The sequence below is a fragment of the Sinocyclocheilus grahami genome, unplaced genomic scaffold (genome assembly GCF_001515645.1).
Source record: "Sinocyclocheilus grahami isolate Dianchi unplaced genomic scaffold, SAMN03320097.WGS_v1.1 scaffold189.1, whole genome shotgun sequence".
In the NCBI taxonomy this organism is placed as follows: Eukaryota; Metazoa; Chordata; class Actinopteri; order Cypriniformes; family Cyprinidae; genus Sinocyclocheilus; species Sinocyclocheilus grahami.
The window spans coordinates 734,860-740,859 of record NW_015505368.1 but is presented as its reverse complement, the minus strand read 5'-3'; the positions used below and the strand labels follow the sequence as shown (position 1 = coordinate 740,859).

The following is a 6,000-nucleotide window of genomic DNA, read 5'->3' as shown; positions in this document are numbered from 1 at the left end:
TAATAGAAGCAATGCGATTTGTGTGAAGAGAACTGATCAAATTAAAACGATTGAACTCATTCATTTAGGCTATATGTAGCCTATTTTACTCGTATATATTCCACGCAACCATTAAAAATAGTCATAATATTTCACGTATAACACATTACTCTACTTTTACAGTAAACAAACGGTTATTTTAGTAAATAGATGGATGAATGTGGTTGCGTGTCAAAACCCTAGTGAGCTCCCTACATAGGCAGCATTCTGGGCCGTCGTGTAATATGTAAAGTTGCATCTGCGCGAGCCTATGAGGTGCAAACTTATTGCGCGCTTCTGTAACGGCCGAGACACTGGACTCCCCTACTGCGTGACGCCCACAAAAGACGTAGAGCTGTATAGATAGTCAGCTCTGTGTGTTTTGAGACACGGCCTGTGTCTGTCACAGCTACCGTGTCACCACTGAGGTCGCTGTTATTCCTGTGGACTTCAGTCTGAAGCCGGACTCAGCGGCTTTGAAAAAGGGAATATTTAACGTCGAGGGACTCTGTCACCGCTAACCGGGACAGTCTGTCGCTTCTCTGTCTACAAAGACAGCTGCTCTCACCGGACTTACAGATAAAGTGAGGGACTTTACTTATTACTTTATTTGTTGCGCGGCTTCTATTTAGAGCAGTGTGTTTGTTGTTTGGTGTTAAGTTGTGTTGAATTGCTTTTACAGTGGCGAGCTAGCATGCTGCTAATGAATGAGTCTATATTATTAACAGTCGCCAGGGGAATTTCGCATATCGTTTGTTTTAGTAAACCAAATCAAAATGCTGTTTAAATACAAGCTTTAAAGTGTGACACTTGTGTGGTATTTGCAAACATTGCACTTCATGTAACTTCTCGTCTATCCGAGATAGTTATGTTTACTCCTACTTTTGCGTTTGTTTGGCTTTAGTTCTATTATTTTGGTTTTCAGTGAGACATTTGCTTTGTTTCGGTGACCAGTTAAGTGTGCGACCACAGTTTTCCAGAAAATGAGTAAAGGCTGCATGTCATGGAAACTCGATTGGTTTTATGTATTGTTCAAGAGTTGAACTTTTGTGATCTGAAGGGCCGAGTTAACGTTATTTATTTGTGTTTCATTCATATGAATGATGGATGCGCTGAACACTGTATTAGGTGACTGTAAACTCCAGTGTCTGCGCATGCGCGACTGCTCTGGTTAAACGTCGCAATGGTTCCACCTTTATAATCCCTCTTGGGTCATTCCCCGAAATGTGTGTGAACACTGACTTCAACAATGAAAAGCTTTTACTGTGTGCTATTATAGGATGTTTTTAAACGCTAAAACAGAAAAATGTTTTATATACAATTTATTAATGTATTAATATTTAATATATAAATTATATAATTATATAAATACATAATTTATGTATTTTTTTAAAAAATGGCATCATATTTGAACTCGTATTTAAGTTTTCAGATGTAGTAAACTCAGAAGGTTGCACATTTGAACTTCCGTGTTTATTAATTATTATTAACAAAAAATGTATTATTAAATATTAAGTATATTTAGTCAGAGTGCAAGTATTTGTGCCTGTATAATTCTGTATTATTATCAGAATTATGAATATTTTTATTCTGGTGTCAACATTGCCCCGGTCAAGTGTTTTTGTTAACTGTGTACCATGTAGAAATAATAATTTGTATAATAGAAAAACTATTTTACCGATATTAACTTACCGTATTATTTCGGCTTTGTTTAAAGTATCATATTGTGTATCAAACACGAATCATGATATGAATGTACTGTTAGACCCCTAAATATATAATGGAAAAAAAGGGGACAATATGTACTGCATCACTAATATGAAGGAATTTTCTATATTTTTTTTAATGGTGTTTTACTTGTATTTTGCACTTTTAAGGTTAACAAAAATGTCCGTAAAAATCTGGATAATATCCTGGCAAAAAATTACCAGTACATATTGGTTTTATTTTTCTTTTATAAATCAATTGCATTTATTTGCCTACCTAAATAAAAAAAACAAAAATTGTATATAAATTCTAGCAATAAAAGCTAGATTTTTAAGGATTTTAATTATTGAAACATTTTAAAATGGAAAAGGAATCTGTTTCATGGAATGACCCTGATAGGAAAAAAACACTCACTCGCTGCTGGCCTGTATTTCTATAAATGATATCCATGCCTTTGTACAAAGAAGAAATGTCCTCCCATCCCTGCCAAGGACATACAATTACACAAAATGTACTTTAACTGATCATCAAAGTAATGGCTTTCATACATTAAACATAATCAGGATTTTGATGTTTAAAAAGCATAGTAGTTTTAATTACTAGAGACCTGCATACCAACTAGTAAAATCTGGCTTAAGTTTAAAAAAAAAGTTTGCATATTAAACACTCATTTGAATATTAATAGAACCCAGCAAAAGCGCAGAAAAATGTTGGCTTTGGAAGTCCCATCGACACTGGCCTCTTTGCATCCTGTTGCGTCCTGTTTTCCATATCCTCTGGCTATAAAGAGAGCAGGAGCAGAGGAAGAAGGGGGAGGGATACAGTATGTGTGCTACAGGAAACTCACACAGCCCTTTGACCCCAAACCATTGCCTATGACAACGTCTGTACTGCTGCCATCAGCATGCACATACATATGTGCAGTTACTCATCTCTCTATGACCGTCTCACTGTAAACATGTAGCTTCAGATAGATGGATGTTTATTTGATGAAGGAGCGATGAGCCAGAAAATGTGGGAAAAGAAATGTCTGTTGTTGACTATCACAGTAATGTGGACGTGGAGTGTTTCTCACAGTTTTGTTGTTATTTTGGATCTGTTGATTCTTGTGGAAGAGTTTGTATCTCAGCCAGACTTGCATTGCCAAGTATGCTTTGAAAGGATTTGTGTGTTCATTAGTGGATATGTAGCTATTTTTAATTTTATTTGATATATATTTTTTAAGTTATATAAAAAGTGTATTGTTAGTTTTTTTTGCACCAATATTTACATGTTGCTATGCAACTTTGCTTTAAAGGTCCTAACTTTATTTTCTCTTTCATCGCCGAATCACTTGTTTCAATGTCTCTCAGGGATTTTCCACAAAGCCTTCTTTTTTTTCGATGGCCATCTGCACAGAATATAGCCATAAAACATTTTTATTGTGTGTCTAATGCAGTGCCATCATTGTGACATAATTATAAAGCTTTTATCAAAGTGAAATGTTGTGTAAGCATATTATGATTAAGTTAATGTTATAACAGATAAAAGATTGGATGATGATTAATCTTGAAAGAAACTCTGATCAGTCAAAAGATCTGTAACATTTACAGGATGAGGCTGCATCTAGGTTACCCACAGTTCATCCTGATAAATATTACACTTTTTTTTTTTTTAAACATGGCATTTCCTTTTCTGGAACTGGTTGAGCCATTGAGCTTACATCATTATCTGGTAGCTAGAATGATTAACCATGGGAACAATAATACTGTATATAGCTGCTGGCTCTTATTATATCTTATTTAAAAATCATATCATATTATCATATTAGTCATATTAGGGTCGCATCTGATAAACAGCATGTTACTGTGTTAAAGTTTGGATGTTTTATAGCATGCATCAGTGAGGAATCAGCCAGATCAAGTCTAAAGAAGGAGTGATGTTTAATAAAAAACAACAACAACAAAAACAATATTAGTTATTCACTCAAACGGCTCTCAAGTTTGAGTTCACAAATAGCGAAAATAGTTATGAAAGTTTTTGTAAAGATGATTTTAAATAGGTATGTTTTTATAAATTATTTTTATTATTATGAATACTTCTGTTGTTTAATTGTGATTTCTAGACTTGAATATGATCTTTTGATTTCTAGACTTGAATATGATCTATTGATTTCTAGAAATGAATATGATCTTAAACAATCATGAAGAAAAACAATATCTACAGTTAGGCTCACCCCAAAAGTATAATTGGCTTTAAAACACTCTTTGTGTGTCCAGTCTACATAGTCTTTTTTATGCTTATCCATTATTCATGGAAAAGTCAAGGAAATCTATTACTCATGGAAAAGTCAAGGAAATCTATTACTCATGGAAAATTCAAGGAAATTAATTGGACAAAAGGATTAGTGCTGCTCCACAGTTAAAAAATGTTTACATTGAGTAAAAATATATTACAAAGATTAACATAATCAACAGATCATTATGTTTTAGTGCATCACATCAAACATCTCATTTTCCCCAGACTGATCCGGCACAGAATCGAGCATTATGTGAGAAGTAACGTGCCAGATAGTTTTCTGATGAGCAGTGCTGCAGAACAGAAGCATATACCCATGCCAAGTCTTTGTTCCTTTCAAAAGACTCATGTGAGACTCGACTGATTGGCACACATACGCTTCTGAGCATATAATGAGGTTAGTTAGCATGCTTGACAATTGATAATTGCGCCGTGGGGAACTCTTGGGACCGGGCCATCGTCAGGGTGCCAGAGAATGGGAAATGTTGCCCTGGACCAAACCTGGAGCGGTTATCACGTCCTACCTCACTCTCACAGCAGACGTCTTTGACATAAAGTCAGTGCTGTACTCTTGTCATCAGGTATAATAATGCCCTTGTGATTAGCCATTATTGCTTTTGTAGACTTTGACAGCAGTTCAGTTACAGGTCATGCAGTCTGCGGCCCTCAGTGGATATCATGGATCTTAAAGGGATAGTTCACCCAAAAATGAAAAATTGATGTTTATCTGCTTACCCCCAGGGCATCCAAGATGTAGGTGACTTTGTTTCTTCAGTAGAACACATTTGATGATTTTTAAGTCCAAACGTTGCAGTCTATCAGTCGTATAATGGATGGCAATGGTAACAAAGTCTATGAGTGTAAAAAAACATGCACAGACAAATCCCCCTAATTATCCTCATCACCCCGTCCCTTAATCGCCGCACTTCGCCAGGCTCCCGACATGAGTGGGTGCGTGAGAGAGGAGGGGCGCTGAAATAGCCAGGGCTGGCGGCGTGTGATGGGGCACACCTGAACCGAATGGAGCCTCATCGCCGCCGCTGTTTAAATGCCGAATGCGCCTCTCCTTGGGAGACCGGTCTCTTCCCTGTGCATGCACGCTGGTGTCCTCGTGGGTCCAGGACTCCCGTGCCGCCAGAGTCGTGAGCTGCCGGACCTGCAGTCCGGACGAGAACCGCACCCATTACACGGCCGTCGGGCAAGGATGCTGGGCCGTCTAGTCCCTTCAAGCGCCGTGAGCAGAGAAGGACGAAGCCGCTGATAGAAGCCGCCGCCCTTCGTCCCCCGGACCGGAGAGGGGAGCGCGTGCGGCTGCCGGACTCCACCCCTTACCTGGACCCTTCCTTCCTGACCACTGCCCTTCCCTTCACGAACCACGCAGCACGACGAGGACACCAGATCCCGGTTATTTTGGACACGTGATTCCCTTTTTTCTGGACACTTTGTTTATTTTCTGTTAATAAACGGTGTCTGTCGTTTGCTCCTCCCGCAACAACACACCCATTAACGTAAACTACGCCAGAGCGCGTACACATCTCACGCACCGGAAGCCGTGCGCGCGCCCAAAGCAGTTGGACATAGTGGTGTACTAGATGTAAAAAATTATATAAATACTGTTTGGTTTCTGGCACAAACTGATCGTTTCGTGTGTTGGGACATCAATGTGTCGTCACGAGCCGCAGGTTTTAATTTGGATTTGTCTGTGCATGTTTTTTTTTACTCTCATAGACTTTGTTACCATTGCCATCCATTATAAGACTGATGGACTCCAACGGTTGGACTTAAAAATCATCAAATGTGTTCTACTGAAGAAACAAAGTCACCTACATCTTGGATGCCCTGGGGGTAAGCAGATAAACATCAAATTTTAATTTTTGGGTGAACTATCCCTTTAACGGATATCATCCAGTGCTTCAAATAAATCATCTGATCTTAATAGGGAATTATATTGAACACTGTAGTCTATGGTTTATTGTAGGATCCGAGTGAGATCAGATA

General features: G+C 38.2%; 1 protein-coding gene across 2 annotated transcripts in view; it reads left to right on the top strand.

The window, feature by feature from the left end:
• The first annotated feature begins 479 nt into the window (after positions 1-479).
• myo6b (myosin VIb) overlaps positions 480-6,000 on the top strand; it is a 70,436-nt gene continuing 64,915 nt past the window's right edge. For both annotated transcript variants that reach the window (XM_016284824.1, XM_016284825.1), the window contains exon 1: positions 480-602. The gene's annotated coding sequence lies outside the window, so the exon portion shown is untranslated. The remainder of the gene's footprint in view (positions 603-6,000) is intronic.